The sequence below is a fragment of the Cololabis saira genome, chromosome 4 (assembly GCF_033807715.1).
Source record: "Cololabis saira isolate AMF1-May2022 chromosome 4, fColSai1.1, whole genome shotgun sequence".
NCBI classification, from domain to species: domain Eukaryota; kingdom Metazoa; phylum Chordata; class Actinopteri; order Beloniformes; family Belonidae; genus Cololabis; species Cololabis saira.
Window position 1 is genome coordinate 30,368,068 of NC_084590.1, and position 19,884 is coordinate 30,387,951.

Here is a 19,884-nt window from a genome sequence, read left to right on the forward strand (position 1 = left end):
GTGCCAAAGAAGCAGATTTGTTTCTCAAATCCCCTTGTTCATGTAATATCTGAAAATAATGGTAATTTCAGCAAATATGACAAAAATACACTTACCAACCGTAAGCAATAGTTATATGTTCTGGCTGACTGTCACGCCACAAAATGGAAGCACAACAGATGAATTCTCTCCTTTATGTGAAATGTATGTATGTCGTTATGCGACACTAGATTGAAGCTGGTTTAGAGGACGGCGTTTACGACAGGTAGGCCTCTGCGAGCGGCACCCGCTCCACCACGCAGCAGCTGACAGCTAAGAAGGTCTGGTCAAGGTCACGCACGGCCTGCCAGCTGTCGCTGGCGCCGTCGTAGCGCTCCACGTTGCTGCACAGCTGCTAGTTCTCGTTCCGGCAGCGTCCCACCACGTACAGCTGCTCCTCCAGCACGGCGATGCCCAAGTTTCTGCGGGCATGAAGCATGGGGGCCGCCGTGCACCAATGCTTGGATACAGGGTCGTAGGCGGAGACGGTGGACACATGATTGGTGCCGTCCCAGCCTCCAGCCTGGGAGCGAGAAGAAAGACCTCATTTACATCCCTGGTCCTCGAGAGCAGCTGTCCAGCAGGTTTTAGATGTTTCCCTGCATCAACATACCTGATTCTAATTAATCAGTACATCTATGTTGATGACCAGTGTTGGGAATAACGGCGTTGGTAATCTAACTAATTACTATTTCAAAGGTTACAATGCCGTTACTAGGGGTGTAACAATATATCGTGCCACGAAATTTCGCAATACAAAAACGTCACAATACGTGTCGTGGAGGTGACAAAGTGTATTGCGATATTGGGTTATTAATATTAATCTATTGTGTTGACTAGAAACGCGCATCCAAACCCCGACCGCGGCCGCGACCGCACCTCGACCCGCGGACCAAAATCTTACTACGCTCAGAAGAAACTAGTCCCATTTTTTGGTCCCGTTTTGAGCTCTGAACTTTTACTAATGTAAGACTGGTGTAGAGTTAAGCCTTACCTTATTAAATTAAACCTTTTTCGGGTCGTGAGTAGGATAAACACGCGGGCAACTTCTGCTGAGCTCCAGTGCACCTTAATGTCCGCTCAACAGCGTAGGATTTTAGAGCATCAACACAGCACCTAGTGCTGTATCACTCCGCCCAATCCAAAACAGACTAATCACTACAGATAAACTGACTAGTGTCATTATAGTCCCTGATTTACATCAGAATATAAAGAATATATTTATAAAATAATGAACCCTGAATTACCAAAACAAACTTCTTAACAAAAATAAATCTCCTCTTACACTTATAAGGTGAGCATGAATCAATCTTTTTTATGATGTAAAATTGTATGTATTTATTTACTTTTATTTATTTATTTAATTTTAGTTGTTAAATTAGAAAGAAAAAAGTCAAATCATACATGAGAGAAACTATTCAGTTTGTGGCAAAATATTTGTACTTGTATGAAACTGAAGATGCATAATGCAAACCTGACATTGACTTTTAGTTCAGTTTGTGGAAAATGGTTGGCCTGGCTTTCTCTTTAAAACTTAAACAGTTATAAAGCATTACAAACTGTAACAATAGGGCAAACACACAGTATTGTTTTGTATTTTGTGTCTTTCAAATAAAAGACAATTTTTTCCAGTCATATGTTCCTCATTCAAGGTTGTTGAAAAAAAATACTGCTATAATATCGTATCATATCGTTATCGTGACCTCAATATCGTATATCGTACCGTATCGTGAGATTAGTGTATCGTTACACCCCTAGCCGTTACTATAACTGACAGTGAAATATGGCACATTAAACACTGTTAGGATTTTATGAAGTTGTTTAAAAGTTTGAAGGGTTTTTCCATAAGATTCTACACTGGTGTTTTTTCTCCATTTGCAGGGTCACCTCCTGTTTTATGACAGGCTGTTAAATAGTGTTTCTTTAGGTGAAAACAGTTAAGAGAAACATATGTTTTCACACTGATGGGTCTCATCCGTTATCTGGGTTGACATCTCAAATAGGAAGCAATAAACAGGGACATATGGCTGAAGGTCTGATATGTTGGGCAGCTGGCTCCACCAATGGGGTTCAGCTACAAACAACACCTCCTTTTTAGTATAAATACAACTGGATCGATGACCACGGTGTGCATTCCTGTCCTACCTTTGTGGTTTGAGAGATGTGTACCTCCGGCTGGAAAACAGTGTGCATGATATAATAAAAGCTTGTATTAACATTTGATTCTGTTCACTGGTTTTCTTATGGTGCATCAGACAAACGAACACGAGGATCTTTCAACACTGACATGATATGTAATTGATGTTATCCGACCTTACTCATTCTCAGTGATTCAGGTCATCTGGAGACAACTTTTGTTGTATTAGACGCTATATAAATAAAATTGAATTGAATTGAATTGAGTCAGGTTTGAAATGTTAAGTAACGGGTACTTGAAAAGTACAGGTAATCTAACTAATTACTAATTAAGACGTTATAACGACGTTACCGTTACTGACAGTGAAATGTGGCACGTTACTAGACACTGACATGATAACTCATTGCTGTTATCCGACCTGACTCATTCTGATTGAGTCAGGTCAGGTGAGTCAGGTTTGAAATAGTAATTAGTTAGATTACCCGTTACTGGGAAACAATAACTGCGTTGGTAACTGGAAGCAGGGTAGCAACATGCTGGATAGCTGCTCTCGAGGACCAGGGTGGCTGACCCCTGATTTACAATATTCCAAATGTATCTTTCAGACACATCAAACAGCTTCACATGCAAACAGAAACTAATGCAATGATTTGCAAAATTGATTTAAAAAACTTGTTTAAACCCTAAATGATGCAAAGATCCCACAGGCTAAAAATGGTTACCACGTAAATGTGTCCGTTGTAGCTGACGCCGCCGGCATCAGACCAAGCCGTTTCCATGGGCGTGATCAGCGTCCACTGGTCGGTGTCAGGGTTGTAGCACTCGGCAGAAAACAGAGACTCCGGCTTCCGGCTTAGCTTTACATGGGGTGAGACGTAATTAGCGGAGCTCCTGCAGAGTTAATTTTAATTCAGCATTTATTGGCACTTTTTGTATCACTCCCACGGCTTTGGTTTTAACTAACCTATTTTCAACGCGGTTACTTCGACGACTTACCACGGAAATGCCTCCAAAGTCCTTCAAAGCGGGGAATAACCCTCCAGCTAACCCGCGGCCTGCTGCTCATGCTGTCTCCTCGCCCCGCGGTGATTCCCCTCCTCCGGGGAGCACCTGCGCTGCGCAGGTTCCAGCTGCGGAGTTCAGCCGGCTTAAAACCGAACTTCTCTCCGCTCTTCGCAATGATGTTGCGGCTGTATTTAGGTCAGAGCTTCAGCAAGCACTGAACGAGAATTTAACGTCCATTAAGTCCGAGCTGCTTTCCCTTAAAGCTGATCTTTCTGGCAGTATTTCCTCCATGAAGGCGGACGTCGCGGGTCTCGCAGCCACGGTCGCTGGGATCGAGCTCTCGCTCTCAAGCTGCTCAGATGACATCGTTGCTCTCCAGAAAAAAGTTGATCACTTGTCGAAAGAATATGTGAGGCTGGAGGACAGATGCGAGGATTTGGAGTCAAGGTCCCGCCGGCAGAACCTGCGGATTATTGGCGTCCCGGAGGAGGATCCTGACTCTTCATCTGCAGCAGGTGTTTCCAGGCTCCTGGCGGAAGCCTTCTCCCTCGACGCAGAGCCGGTGGTGGACAGAGCCCACCGCACCCTCATGCCGAGACCGAAGACCGGGGAGCGGCCCCGCGCAATAGTGGCAAGGCTCCATTATTACACCGACTGCGCTGACATCCTGAGAAAGGCGAGAGAGCGGCAGCGGATAAAAGTCCGGGGTATGAGCATCTCCGTGTTCCCGGATCACACAGCCAAGACAGCGCGGGCGCGCGCTGCCTTTAATGACGTGCGCCGTCAGCTGCGGGAGATTGAAGGAGTCCGGTATGGATTGCTGTACCCCGCCCGGCTGCGTGTAACCCATGATGGCCAGCAGCGTGACTTCACGTCGCCAGATGAAGCCCTGGCATTCATCAGGAAAATAAAAAAAGTGACTACCAGCTAATTTTCTGGGACGATTTATCCAGCTTGCTGTCCATGCGGGACTCTGGCCCGGGGTGAGTGACTGAGTCAATTCAGAAAATGGGGCTTTATGTCGTAATTTTTTTTTTCTTAATTTTTTTTAATTTTTTTTAAATTTTTTTTTAATTTTTTTTTTTTATTTATTTTTTTTTATTTATTTATTAATTTTTTTTTTTCTCTTCTAACTATTAATGGGAACAACACCGTTTAAAATTGAAGGCCTAATCATTTCTCTGGTATGATGCCTTGATTAGAAAATATGCACACACCCCTGTCTTTGCTTAAATTGTGTGCATGTGTGTGCTTGTCTGTGTGGGTGTGCGAGTGCATATATGTATATATCATTGTTCTATAAGCCAAAGATCTCCTTAATTTTAATTAACGTTTGTTGTTACCCTGACAAGACAGCGATCGTCAGAATGGCTCAGATTGTTGGTTTCATATGCCTCCATGCGGGACTCTGGCCCGGGGTGAGTGACTGAGTCAATTCAGAAAATGGGACTTTATGTCGTAATTTTAATTTTTTTTTTTTTTTTTTTTTTTTTTTAATTTATTTATTAATTTTTTTTTTTTTTTTTTTTTTCTCTCTTCTAACTATCAATGGGAACAACACCGTTTAAAATTGAAGGCCTAATCATTTCTCTGGTATGATGCCTTGATTAGAAAATATGCACACACCCCTGTCTTTGCTTAAATTGTGTGCATATGTGTGCGTGCCTGTGTGGGCGTGCGAGTACATATATGTATATATCATTGTTCTATAGGCCAAAGATCTCCTTAATTTAATTAACGTTTGTTGTTACCCTGACAAGACAGCGATCGTCAGAATGGCTCAGATTGTTGGTTTCATATGCCTCATATTTTATTTTATTTATTTTTCTTTTAAGGTTTTAACTCTGCAGGAGCTAATTTTGTTTTCGTTTTTGTATCTAGCTTTACAGTCGAAAGCATCTCCTTTCGAGAATGGCTTCCTTTGAAGCCAGCACGGCTGTTTCCATCGTTTGGGGATGGGATCATCTAATGTGCGTTGGGTGGGTGGGCGGGGGTTATGGGATGTTGGCTTTTTGTCTCTGTAGGTATGTATATACTCCTGAGTTTTGTTTGTTTTGGTTTTCCCTTTTACCTTTTTTCCTTATATCTCCTCTGGTGGTGGGTGAGTCGGTCTTATTTTCTCTCAGAGAATGCCTATGAGCGATCGTAATCTGCGCAAGCCTGATACTGGATCAAACATTACATTCACTAGCTGGAATGTTAAAGGTGTGAATAATCCAATTAAGCGATCAAAGATTTTTTCACATTTGAAACGCTTGGACACTGACATAGCTTTCCTTCAGGAAACTCATTTGCGAAATAAAGATCATTTCAGACTCAAACGAGCTTGGGTGGGTGATATTTTTCATTCAAATTTTGATTCTAGGTCTAGAGGAGTAGCAATTTTGATCAACAAAAGAGTCAATTTCTCCGTCTCCAGGACAATATCTGATAAGAATGGTAGATATCTTATTGTTGCGGGCACTCTATACTGTAACCCTGTATTGTTGGTGAATATATATGCCCCTAATTTTGATGACCCCAATTTTACGGATAGGCTGTTTGGCAACCTCCCTTTCTTAAATACGCATATTACAATACTGGGCGGTGATCTGAATTGTGTTATTAATCCTTCTTTGGACCGTTCGAATCCTCGTACTTTGACTCAATCCTCTATGTCAAAATCTATTACCGATTTTACAGTCAAGAACGGGCTTGTTGATCCGTGGAGGTTCTCACATCCTGGAGATAAAGAATTCTCTTTTTTTTCTCAAGTACATCAGTCATATTCACGTATTGACTATTTTTTTGTTGATGGCTCTCTTCTCCCCAAAGTTACTTCTGTCGTATACCACCCAATTGTTATTTCGGATCACGCCCCTCTAACTTTGAATATAACATGGTCTGAGCGCCCCCGTTTTTCTTCTCCCTGGAGGTTTAATCCATTGCTTTTATCCGACGATGCATTTAATGTTTCTATATCTGCTTCAATAGATGATTTCATTGCATTAAACAAAACAGACTCTACCAGTTTTTCGCTAGTATGGGAATCACTCAAAGCATATTTGCGAGGACAGATTATCTCTTATTCAGCATACGCCAGTAAAATCCGCAGGGCTAAATTACAGGAGCTCACATCTAAAATTCAGGACACAGACAGACTAAACTCAGTTAACCCAAGTCCAAGTTTACTGAAACAACGGCTTGATTTGCAGTCAAAATTCGATCTTATAGCGACAGCCGATTCTGAACGGCTCCTATTACGCGCTCATGCCAACTATTATGAACACGGCGATAAACCAAGCAGGTTATTGGCTCACCAATTAAAAAGGCAAGCAACGTCGAGACTGATTCCCAGCATTAGAGATTCTAATGGCACACTTACCACCGATCCAATCGCCATCAACACAATTTTTAAGTCATACTACTCCTCTCTCTATGAGTCAGAATCTCCACTTGACACAGCAGAAATGACTTCCTTTCTTGATAATATCACTGTCCCTACTATTAATTTGGATGTGGCTAATGGCCTCGATGCTCCTTTCAGCTTGCAAGAAATTGCTGCCGCCATTGAAGCTACGCAAAGCAACAAGGCCCCTGGTCCCGATGGGTTTGGAGCTGAGTTTTTCAAAAAATTCAAAGACAAATTAGCCCCCCTTTTACTTTCAATGTACAATGAGTCCCTTGATCATGGCTCATTGCCTCCCTCTTTAATGCAGGCGTCCATTGCCCTCCTTTTGAAGAAGGACAAGGACCCTGAATCATGCACTTCTTACAGGCCCTTGTCTTTACTGAATGTGGATGTCAAAATTTTAGCCAAAGCACTAGCAATTCGTCTTGATAAGATCCTCCCTAGCATCATATCTGAGGAGCAGAATGGTTTCATCAAGGGACGCCAGCTCTTTTATAATGTTCGTACACTTCTTAATGTGATTCTCTCTAAAGATTCTTCTCCACTCCCTGAAGTTGTTATCGCAATTGATGCTGAAAAAGCGTTTGATCGTGTCGAATTTAACTATCTTTTTGCAACACTTCATAAATTCGGATTTGGACACAGGTTTATATCGTGGATTAGACTTCTTTACGCTTCCCCTCAGGCCAGCATTCACACCAATGACAACTACTCCACTTATTTTACATTATCACGTGGCACGAGACAGGGCTGCCCTCTCTCCCCTTTGCTATTCGCTCTATCCGTCGAACCACTTTCAATTGCTCTAAGAACTCTTCCTCTATTTCGCGGAGTCTCTAGGTCCAATGTGGAACTCAAATTGTCACTTTATGCAGACGACCTCCTTTTATATGTATCTGACCCTTTAACCAGCATTGCACCAATATTATCTCTGTTGAAGAATTATGGATCCTTCTCCGGCTATAAGGTCAATCTTAACAAGTGTGAATGCTTCCCCATAAACTCCTCTGCTTTACAACTCAAACAATCTGATATCCCCTTCAAACTCAGCCCGTCGGGCTTTAGATACTTAGGGATTAATGTGACCCGCACTCTGCCCTCTCTTTTCACCGCTAATTTTTCCTCACTGGTAACTCAAGTGAAGGCGGACTTACAGAGGTGGAACTCCCTACCACTGTCGCTGATAGGAAGAATTAACACAGTGAAAATGACTGTATTGCCTAAATTTCTTTTTTTGTTCCAATGCACTCCTTTATTTCTACCAAAATCTTTTTTTAAATCACTTGACCAAATTGTTTCCAACTTTTTATGGGCCGGTAACACACCCAGAGTGAGGTATTCGCTTCTCCAAAAATTTAAATTTAATGGGGGTCTAGCACTACCAAACTTTATGCTTTACTATTGGTCAGCGCATATTCACAAACTAATTTATTGGCTTCAGTCTCCTGAGTTATTATGGTGCAGATTGGAGGCTCAGTCACTCTCTTCATCCTCTGTAACGGCCCTACTCTCCTCTTCTTTACCATTGAATCCCTCTAAGTTTACAAATAGCCCTGTGGTGCTTTCCTCCCTTAAGATTTGGTCACAGTTTAGGCGCCACTTTAAATTTGCTTCTCCATCCATCAATACACCTGTTACTAAGAATCATCTGTTCCCTCCATCACTAATAGACACCACTTTTATGATTTGGTACAACCGGGGCATTAAGCACTTCAGGGATCTATATAAGGATGGTATCTTTTCCACATTCTCAGATCTGAGGTCAAAGTTCAATTTGCCTGCCTCCCATTTGTTTCGCTACTTCCAGCTTCGACACTGCGCCTCTGCTCTGTTTCCATGCTTCCCTTCCCTTCCTGCGAACCAACCATGGGATGATCTTCTAACTATGAAACTCAGTCAAAATTCTCTGATATCTAAGATATATGCACTGTGTATGACATTTGATGATCATTCTGTAGATAAAGCTCGGGAGGGTTGGGGACGAGAGTTGGGCCTTGACTTCACAGGGGAGCTGTGGGATAAAGCTATCCGTAGCATACGATCTAGCACGCCTTGCGCTAGACTAGAACTTATTCAATTTAAGGTGCTGCATAGAGCCCACCTATCAAAATCCCGATTATCGGAAATATATCCGAATGTTGCAGACTTATGCGACAGATGCCAGGGTTCTCCCTGCAATTTAAGTCATATGTTTTTCTCCTGTCCTAGGTTACAGAAATTTTGGAGTGATTATTCTGTGATCATGTCTAAAGTTCTGGGTAAAAAAGTTGTTATGGCCCCTCTCTTAGCAATATTCGGACTCTCTGTTGACTCCTCACATATCAGCCACACACAGTCAGAAGTATTGGCTTTCACATCCCTTTTAGCAAGACGTCGTATCTTACTTTTATGGAAATCCCCCAGGTCCCCGTCTATTTCTATTTGGCTTAGTGATGTTATGTTTTTTCTTAAATTGGAGAAGGTGAGATACTCTGTAAAAGGCAACTCAGCTAAATTCATTCACAAATGGCAATCGTTCATAGACCACTTTACCGCGTTGAAGACTCTACCCACCGACTGACCCCCCCCCCTCCCTTAATTTTCTTTTCATCTCCTTAATTTGTTTTTTTTTATGTTTTATTTATTTCCAGTTTCATTTCTTGCTCATCTGTTTATTTATTTTTTAACGCTACAGAGACTCTGTTCCTTTGTTAGGTTTTGTGTGTTTAAAAAAAAAAAAAAAAAAAAAAAAGGAGACAATGTATAATGCGTCTGTTTGACTACACGTTTCCATGTTTTAAGTGTATGTTGTTTCTTATAAAAAGATCAATAAAAAAAAAAAAAAGAAAACAGAGACTCCTCGCCGCTGAATCCCCCACAGATGTATATCTGGGAAATACAAAAATGTACATTAAACAAAAATAAGTTTCCCCACTGAGGGAGAAAATAAAGGATATCTTATCTTATCTTAAAGCCATGATGCCAACATGAAGTGTTCAATCTGCAACATTACATTTGCTATATGTTGTTGTACTTTTACTTTTTTTTTTTTTACTCTGATGGCATTTTTTTTTGTACATATTTTTTGTGAAACAATTCAATTTTCAATTCAATTCAATTCAATTTTATTTATATAGCGTCTATTACAACAGAAGTTGTCTCTAGGATCTTTCCAGAGACCAGAACATGACCCCCGAGCAATTATTACATAAACATAACATAAACAATGGCAGGTAAAAACTCCCCCAGTGGGAGAACCCCCCCCCAAAAAAACAGAAGCTCTAATGAGCTTGATCTCTGTTTAAGTTCAAAATTTGGAGGTTAGCATTTCACTGGAAGCACAGTTACTAGACAGATGAATAAATGGGTTGCAAGGGTGAACTTTTGCACGCTGCTTAAGAAGAAATGGGCGTCACTGCCGCCAATAGAATAAATGGATCCCTGGAGGTGAACGCAACCGCAGAACTCTGGAAAAGTTTGATCATTCTTATATGCTGTCAGCCAGCGGTCAGTTCCCACATTGTATAACTCGATCTCATCATTTGGAAGATGCTCCTGGAAGCCACTGATAGTAAACAGCAGCTTGGCGGGCAGGCGTGTGCGTGTGGGGGGTCTCTCCGTGCTGGGGTCACGCAGGATCTCCATGGTGCTCATCACCATATTCACACAGTCCAGGTTGTTCCTTACAGCATCATCTTTGCTCACAATTTCAACCAAGTACTCAATGGGCATTAAGAGCATGCGGACCTGGACAGAAACAAGAACATTTGCAGATAGAGACTACATAAGTGATCACAATTAACACAGACTTGTACGTTAGCCCTTACAAGGCCAAAACTCTAACTTGTGTTTCATCATCATTCTGTTGGTGGTGGTAGATACTTTATCTGTCACTTCAACTCATAAAACTGTGGTTGCAGAACTTCTGAACTGCATATCAATCATTAATAGTTCATTTAATGTCCTGCCTTGACTTACGCTGGGCAGCAATGTGGTCATGTGGCCCCTGCGTTCCTCAGGGGCAAAGCCGATCCAGCGGATGATTGCCTCAAAAACAGCACTTTCCTCACGTTCAGCTCGTCCTTCTCTATAAGAGATCTGTCAGCTCCTCCACAGACAGCTGCACAAACTCCTGGGAGAACCTTGCAATCTCCTCGAAGTGAAGCAGGATGTAAAGGTAGGCTTTCTCCCTCAGCTCGGGATACTGGGAGTGGTCTGCCAGCCTCCAGGTGACGATGCAGCTGTCGGAGCTGAGGTTTTTCTGCAGGAAGTCACAGCAGGCCTGAATGATGCTTTTGACGTTGAAGCGCTACGCTGCCGCCAACAGATCCAGCACATTGTCCTCCGTCACTGTGACGGAGCCGGCGTAGGCGTTCTCCACGATGAGGCTCATTACTTTTGCTGACACGTCCGGGAAGCTGAAGACCTCCTGTGTTGGGTTGCTGCAGAACAGGTCACTGCGGGATCAACATTCAGGTTATGATAGAACAGTCTCAATAGTCACAAATGCACAGACCAATTCTCAAATGCACTGGGCAAGATTCACACGTGGTAGGACAAGATACACAGATGTATTTCTGATGCACACACAAATATTAACTAAATAAAAACTGTTTCTTCCCCCAAGCTGTTGCTCTGATGAATCTCATCACTCATAGAGTCTCAGAGTAATCAACCACCGTGCAATAATAATATTAACAATAATAATAACACAATCATATGCTTTGACAATGCACCTTCCAATAATCATGTTTACCTCATTCTGCTGCACCTTTCACTTTTTAAAAATTGTATATATGTTAATATGAGCTGTCATTTGTCTATTACCTATTTACTGTAGAGTGAGCTAAAATACAGAGTCAAATTCCATGTCTTGTCTGACCTGACCTGGCCAAATAAACATGATTCTGATTCTGATTCTGATACAACCTGATTTACAAATGGTTGGTGGTCTGTGGACGTCGCTGCATTTGTGTGTGAACGTCCACAAATGGCTTTTTTTAAACACGGAATGATCCGTGCATGCAGCACTGCACGGAAAGGTAGGTGCTACTAGACAGGTGAAAAAGAAACCTTTGGAAGTCGTGGGTTTGTTCACCTCAACAAGGGAGGACCCGGAAATCCCTGTGGATTTAGAGCATGTTCTGTTCATGTCCACAGCAACAGTGGATGTCACAGTGTCAGAAAATCACAGATGTTTAATTAGGACTGTATTGGGAGTTGCTCAGTTAAAGCGATTGAGATTAATAAGTAAACACTTAGCAAACAAGGGGATTAAGTAGTGAAACGTATTGAATTAGATGTTTGATTTATGGCTCTTCGGCCCTTGCTGGGAGCCATGTTGAACTGACTGAAATTCACATCATATAGTGGTTTGAATGGCTTAATGTGGTTGGCTTATGAGTAAATCGTCCCGCACTTTGGGTGCGTTCTTATGATTGGCAGAAACAAGGAAGATATCGTGTTTTAAAAAAGACATTTGTGGACTGAGGCAAGTCTCAAAATTCACACACAAATGCAGCAAAATCCATAGACCAAAAACAGATTGTAAATCAGGTTATATTTGGTTGTGCATCAGAAATACATCTGTGTATCTTGTCCTACGCACGTGTGAATTGTCCTGTGCATTTGCAAATCATCCTCCGTGCATGTGAATCTTTCCCTGTGAATTTGTGACTACTGAGACTGTTCTAGCTCCATATTCAGTGGGTTTGCAGCACAAGATGCATCATTTAAATCCACGTTATGTTAAGTATTGCAATGTAACACTTTCAACCCCCAATGGATAAATGTTTGACTTGGGCACATTTCCATGAGCTCATTGCTAATTATCAACAAAGCTGATTACATTAGTCAAGCTGATGACTGAGCAGCAGGCAAAGAATGTTAGTCTTCCACATCTCAGTTTAACTCAAAATCTATTTGCAACGTTTATTAAAAGCATTTGAAAGTTGCTCCATGTTACATGAAAATCAGGCTAAAGGATAATTAAAGGAGCTGTATGTAAGAGCAATAATAAATCGAATCATAAAATGACCCCGATATGTCAACAGACATTTAAAAATCATGTTCATTTCAAATACTTATGTCACTGACAACAGCACTCAAGCCAGGATATTCCAGTTTAAAAAGAGGAGTTGCAGCCCTCAACTGATGTTTATGTTGTCATTTTTTGTTTTGGCCTGAAGCTCCACCCTCCACCTATCTACCAATCACCAAGTCAGTACTGTTTCTGAAGCTCCACCCTCCACCTATCTCCCAATCACCAAGTCAGTATTGTTTCTGAAGCTCCACCCTCCACCTAGCTCCCAATCACCAAGTCAGTATTGTTTCTGAAGCTCCACCCTCCACTTATCTCCCAATCACCAAGTCAGTATTGTTTCGGCATCCGGGTTGCCAGCTCGGCTCTAATTATCGCAGCCATGGCAGCCTACGTTCCTGCTGCATTCTGCAGCCTACCTGGCAACCTCTGGTCGGGGGGAGGAGGGGGAGGGTACACGCCGCTCAACAATATTTTGAAAGTGACTGCAGTACCAGTTTTGGCCATTTCTTACAGACGGCTCCTTTAAGTACTCCATGAAAATAGCATGAATCAGTTCACCTGGGGCCTGTACTACGAAGCAAGTTCAACATATCCAGGATATCTTTTCCTTATCCAGATTCACTAAGCGGGACAATTGCAATCACGCTAAGCGGTCACACGACGGCGGTTATCAACTCGGTATATCAACCCAGGTTTCTCCAATCTGGATATGAGCGCGTGCACATAAAAGGGGCGGTGTTTTCAGCGCATGACCAATCGCAAGCATGGAGAAGTCCGCTGTCAGAGCCGCTTATTTCAGTAGCGAAGAGCAAACAATAATTTTACGGAAATATGATGAGTATAGGCATATAATACAGGCAAAAAGCAACACAGTTGCAGCTGCAAAATGCAGGAAAGACAGCTGGCAAAAGATCGCTGACTGTATAAATGCGTAAATTCATAGGGATATAAACATATATTTGAATATTCTGGGAATCTTAAACTGTAAACCATGATCAGCAATATTAAAATAATAAAAGGCTTGCAATATTTCAGTTGATTTGTAATGAATCCAGAATGTATGACATTTTTTTTGTTTTTGTGTTTGCATTACAGAAAATCACAATATTCTAATTTTCTGAGACAGTCTGTATATATTTCTATAACTATTGTTGTTGACCGATAACTTGTGCTGATGCTGTACCAAAGCATTGGGTTTTTTTATTTATTTTATTTTATTTTTTATTTTTTCAGGAGGGGGGTATTTAGTATTTTAAAGTGACTTCTCAGAATGTTCGAGGGACGAAATTGAAAATCCCTTTTTTGCTATCCCCTTACAAATGCATCTTCTTTTTCATTTCTTCTTGATTTATTTATTTAATTGGTATTAGTTTTGGATTGACTGTACATCGGATTTTGGGTGATGATTTGTTTTATTTATTCATTGATTGATTTATTTTTTATTTTCTCCTCCACCTCTTTTTTCTTTTTTTCCTTTTTTTTTGGATCGTTCAAACAGGTACTCATCAGGGAAAGCAAAGGGGTTTTGGTGGTCCCTGAATACGCGTTCTCTTCGGAGGGATCCTCTCACGATCCGCGCACCAAGCACTGGATTCTCTTCGAAAGGGCATGTCATTTTCCAAGAGAGCTGATTGGTCAGTGGGCGGTGCTTTTATACCCGGCGATCTGTATCTCGAACATAACCTGCTCCGGAGCAGGTTAGCGGTTCAGCATAAGTTACCATGGCGATGTGCCCCGCTAAGAAGTGAACCACCGTCGTAGTCCTGAAAACCCAGGGTTAAACCTGAAGTTACCTCGCTAACCCCAAATCCCGCTTCGTAGTACAGGCCCCTGAAGTAGGAGCTGCAGCCGCAGAGGATGATCCTGTGAGCTTTGAACTCCCCATCTTCAACTTTGATCACGGCGTCGCACAGCGATCCTCCTGGAGGAGCTCAAGCACAAGATCTTCCTCCTTCTTTTCCTAATTTCTTTTGTGTTATATTCCGATATTCATTCTTATGCCACAAGGCACAAAGATGATTTTAATTTACTATTTTGTAGAACATGTAAACATCAATCTTTCATCACTTTCAGAGGCCCCCACTTGTGGAATTCACTCAATAAATCTCTTACATCATCACCATCCTTGCCAATATTCAAAAAACATTTAAAGAACCTTCTTATTGTTTCATCTTTGTAGTGTTTATTATTTAATCTAAGTTATATTTTCTTTTGTGTTTTTTGTTTTTTTACTCCCCCTTGTGTAGCTTTTGTTTTGTTTTTTATTCATATATGGAAAGGATTCTAAGCACAGGCTTCTTCCTTTCCTTGCATGTTATGTCAATGTTTTTACATTTATTGTTCAATTTGTCTTATATTGCTAAATAAATAAACTAAACTAAACTAAACTAAGCTCCTTCAACACGGAGTTGTCCATTCTCAAATGTAGCTCAGAAGATTTTAACTACTGATAAATCTGTTACTTTAAAAAGCTGCAGGAACTTTCTGAGGAAGTTCAAACGCACATATTATGAGTTGCTCAATAGGTATTATCATACTGTTTTTATTCGAAAATAATTCCATTATTCCTTTCCTTTGTCAACATGTCATCTAGGTTGTATTTTTTTAAACCAAATTTGCTGTAGCAACATTTGAACTTGTCAGTAGTTGGATATGAATATTTCCTAAAGGTAAAACAAATCAGAAAAAAATCCAAATAAGATTCTCTTCCCTGTGTGATTAAAAAAAAGTAAATACACTTTGCATTTTCTAAATTGTATAAACACTGCTCTGTAGTATCCTCAAGTTGAAGGTGAAGAGGCAACTGCAGAGACTGAACTGAATCACGGCTGCAGGTCCAGATGGCGTCAGCCCCAGAGTTCTGAAAGCCTGTTTGGACCAAATATCTGGGATTCTGCGGCACCTCTTCAACCTCAGCTTGAGGCAGGTTATTGACATGCAGCCCTAACATCCCAAATCATGAAAGTTCTGGAGAGACTTTATTTTGGCCCACCTTACGTAATAAGCAAACAAGCACCTCCCAGGAGCCACTGCTTTTTTCAGTGTGGGGTTGGAGTTGAAGATGCTGTCATGACTCATGCACCTGCTCAACAAACCCACACTCATCCGGACAAAACCAGCAGTTCTGTGAGGATCATCTCTCCAGTGCATTGAACACCATCCTGCTTTGGAGCTACTGGGTCACGCCATTATATGTTGAAACAGTAGCAATATCAGCTGAAATTACACACATTACTCTCAAATATAACAGGTGAACTTTGAAAACTTGCGCACTAGTCTCAAAACTGGAAAAAACACCCGAAGCAGGAACGTCACACTTTGTCCTCATGAAAACGACGCTTACTCCACCGCTTCACCTGGACAGAAACAAAGTGGGGGGCTGCGTGACGTCATCATGTCATAATAAACCCATTATATCTTCAAAACTAAAGCAGAACAAATGTTGTTTTTTTTTGCACAAACCAGCACTAACGCAGCACAAACAAACGAGACAATTTTGGACAAAGTCGGGGGGCTGTAGACATTAGTGTCGACACTTGTCACTCAAACATGTCTGACTCTGGTCTGACCAATGGGGAAGCATCCGCCCACTGCGGGATGTTTGTGTCAAAATGATTCAATAAAAAAAAAAGACTTCAAAACTTTTTTCACTTCAATCAAAAAAAAGAAATCACTTCAAATCGAAAAAAAATATTTTCAATCCAAAAAAAGTGTTCAAATGCAAATGTAGATAGATAGATAGATAGATAGATAGATAGATAGATAGATAGATAGATAGATAGATAGATAGATAGATAGATAGATAGATAGATAGATAGATAGAACAGGCGCTGGCGTCCCTTTTTGTACACAGCTTGACAGTTTGCCTCAAAGTTTAGTTTGTTGTCGATGACAGTTGCCAGATATTTATATGTGCTGACAATTGTTTGGGTCTCAAAAAATTTTTTGCATTCAAACACTTTTTTTCTTTGATTGAAAACGTTTTTTTTTAATTGAAAATATTTCATTCTTTTTGAAGCAACTTCTTTTTTGATTAAATGATAAAGACACAAATGTCCTACCCATAATATGGCCCAAACACAAAAACCCTACTTCAATCAAAAAAGTTGCTTCAAACAAAAAAAACTTCACTTCTATCAAAGAAAACATTTACAATCAAAGAAAAACTGTGTTCAAATGCATTTTTTTGAGTCTCAAATATTTTTTTGCATTCAAACACTTTTTTTCTTTGATTGAAATACATTTTTTTGATTGAAGTGGGTTTTTTTTAATTGAAAATATATTTTTTGATTGAAGCAATCTTTTTTTTTTATTGAATAATTAAGAAACAAATCTACCTCCATAGTGCTGAAGGGTGAAAAAAAACTTGCAGCTTGTAAATCAGAGACGATCAAGATGGAAGAAAGAATGATCTTGGCTGTGAGTCTGTGTGAGGAGCTGTGGGATGCGAGACTGCAGGCCTATCAGGACATCAATAAAAGGGACAAAAGTGGAGAGAAATCTCCCAGAATTTGGACATACCTGGTGTGTTTAAAAGTGGTAGAAATGTGATATTCTTTTGCTCCTTTAACAATAAAATGTTAATATAAAGTAAAATATAGCATTTCCATGCCTCATATCAGGATCAATTGAATCATTTATCAATATATGGATATGAAAAGACCAACTTTTGTAAACTGAAGCACTACATGTCCACTCAGTATAAAAATCTAGACGACTGACATGAACTAAAAAACAACAACATAGTTCAGAAAGGTTTTTTAATAAAATATGTTTTTAACTATTTACAGTGGATGACTTGAAGAAAAAAGAACTTGAAGAACTTGAGAGACAGATATATAAAGGAGAGGAAGGGAGGCCCGGCGTGCAGTTATAGTGATGAAGCCTGAAGTTGGTTGATCCTGCTGAGGCTCCAACTCTCCCCAACAGGCTCAAACTGCTCCCTGTTCAGCCTGAAGTAGAAGCTCATCATGGAGCTGTAGCACCCGAACGAGCCTGTATTCCCCCAAAATCCTGTCTTCTCATGAGGATTTCATGGACCCATCCCCTCCTTGCTGCTGCTGCTCGTCTCCTCCTCCTCAGAAGAAGAACTAAAGCCAAGGCTTTTCTTTGAAGCAGGGACAGATACATTTTGCAAACCGAGCTGTAGCTACTGTACATCCAAACGAGTGGGAAAACAGCGCCAGACCGGAAAAACTTTTTTTCGGTCGCCAAGCAACTTGTAACAAATGTGTACGCGATGCGCGCAGGCACGCGCTGCTCTGCGCCGAGTCTGCACCGAGTCTGCGCCGAGTCTGCGCCCACCCTGGCGGTGTGCGCGGTGCAAACCGCGTTCTATGTGAAAGCAGCTTCACTCTGGGTACAGAAAGGCCCTGACGACCTGAGGGGTTCTGATTGGTTCATGATGGACCAGCATTGTGGGAAGTTTCTGCTCGGCTAGTGTCCATCAATCCACACTAAAAAATGTCTCCGGAATGAGTATGGATAGAGCATACTATTGAGTACGTTCTAATGTTTCGGCGCACTAAAAAATCTCGCACACTCATTTTGCATACTCATAAGGGTGGAAGTATGCGATTTCGGACGCAGCGTTGGTTTTAGTGAGGACCGGGGCAGCAGCGTTCTGAACTAACAGCTGTTTCATGGATTTTTTTAGGGAGACCCGTGAGAACAGTGTTACAGTAGTCTACCGAAGATAAAGGCCTGGACAAGTTTTTCTAAGTCCTGCTGAGACATCAGTCCTTTAATCCTCGATATGTTCTTTAGGTGATAATAGGCTGACTTCACTACTGTCTTAATGTGGCTGTTAAAATGCAGGTCTGAGTCCAGAACCGCCCCCTGATTTCTGGTTTAACAATTAGTTTTTTAGGTTCATTGCTTAAAGCTGAACGCTGACCTTTTAATATTTCTTCCTTGCCTCCAAACACTGTTATTTCAGTTTTTTTCTTCATTTAACTGAAGAAAATTCTGGCACATCCACTCTTTAATTTGATCAATGCATTTGATGAATGTTTAAATTATATTACTGTCTCCTGGTGAGATGGTTATATAGATTTGTGCGTTATCGGCATAGTTATGGAAACACATTTTGTTCTTTCACATTGTGTTACTCTCATGGATTAATTTATTATGTACATTTTAGGAAATATTTTTCTATTATCAATAGTTTCGTAAAGCATATTTTGTTAATTTCACATTTTTCCATCAACCTGGAACTAGTTATTTTTTCATTTTCATGCATAGTTTTGAACAATTTTGACCAAAAATGTACTACTAGAACTAAAATAGTTCATAAAGAATCCTTGTGCCACCAATGAAATTGAAAAAATTATTAAATACTTAAGGTACTCCTGAGAAATATGATTTATTGGCTGGAATGCTGGAGGTGCTGATTCCTGATGTCTTTTTTGTACTGAGTCTTACGTTATATTTGCCTTACTAAAATAATTGTGTTGTAGCTATTGACCTAATCTAAATCATTGCCTCTAGCAAACATACATTTATTTCCAAAAATGATGCCTATGAATGCTCTGAATGCAGAAGTGGATGAAGTACAGGGAGTTGTAGTGAAGAACAGAAGAAAAATGGGGTTAGAAAAAGGTTAAGGCTTGTAACTGACCCATCAGGCCATTGATTGACTATGTCTGACTGTTTGTTTGTCAAGTCACTGACCTCAAACGAGCAAAGAACGCCTCACAGTCAGAGATATTACCCACGACTTTAGATTTGATTATTGCTGCATCTGTGTAGTTGAGCGTCTCGGGTTATAACTCAACAGCAGTGAACAAACAGCAGCAGGGCGAATTTCACACAGGACCGTTAACAGCATAGCAGCGTTCAGTTGAGACATGATTGCAACAAAATCACACGTTCAAAATGTGCAAACATGAGATATTTAAAAAAAAATTAAGTGTATCTTGCACTTTATGTGATTATAATCACTCCCTCTGGGTTAAGTAGTTCAAGTAAAACTCCTTAGAGTTCCTAGTCATGAAAAAGCACATTATTTACATTGAAACGGGTTTGAAGTTTGTGGTTATACTTTACAATCAGCATGAGGTTCAACATCTTATTTGGCTTCGGGGAGATTATTTAGGAGCGTATTTGAAGCAGTGTTGGGAATAACATGTCAGTGTAGATTAACGCATCACATTTCACTGTCAGTAACGGTAACGGCGTTGTATCGTTTGAAATAGTAGTTAGTTAGATTACCTGTTACTGGGAAAAAATAACGCCATTATTCCCAACACTGATTTTAAGACCAACAGAGACCAGGCTGTCAGTACAATTGACTGTTTATGACATTGGTAT

General features: G+C 40.7%; 1 pseudogene; it reads right to left on the reverse strand.

Annotated features, from left to right (window-relative positions):
* Nucleotides 1-235: 235 nt before the first annotated feature.
* Nucleotides 236-15,678, reverse strand: LOC133442528 (kelch-like protein 10; annotated as a pseudogene).
* Nucleotides 15,679-19,884: the final 4,206 nt, after the last annotated feature.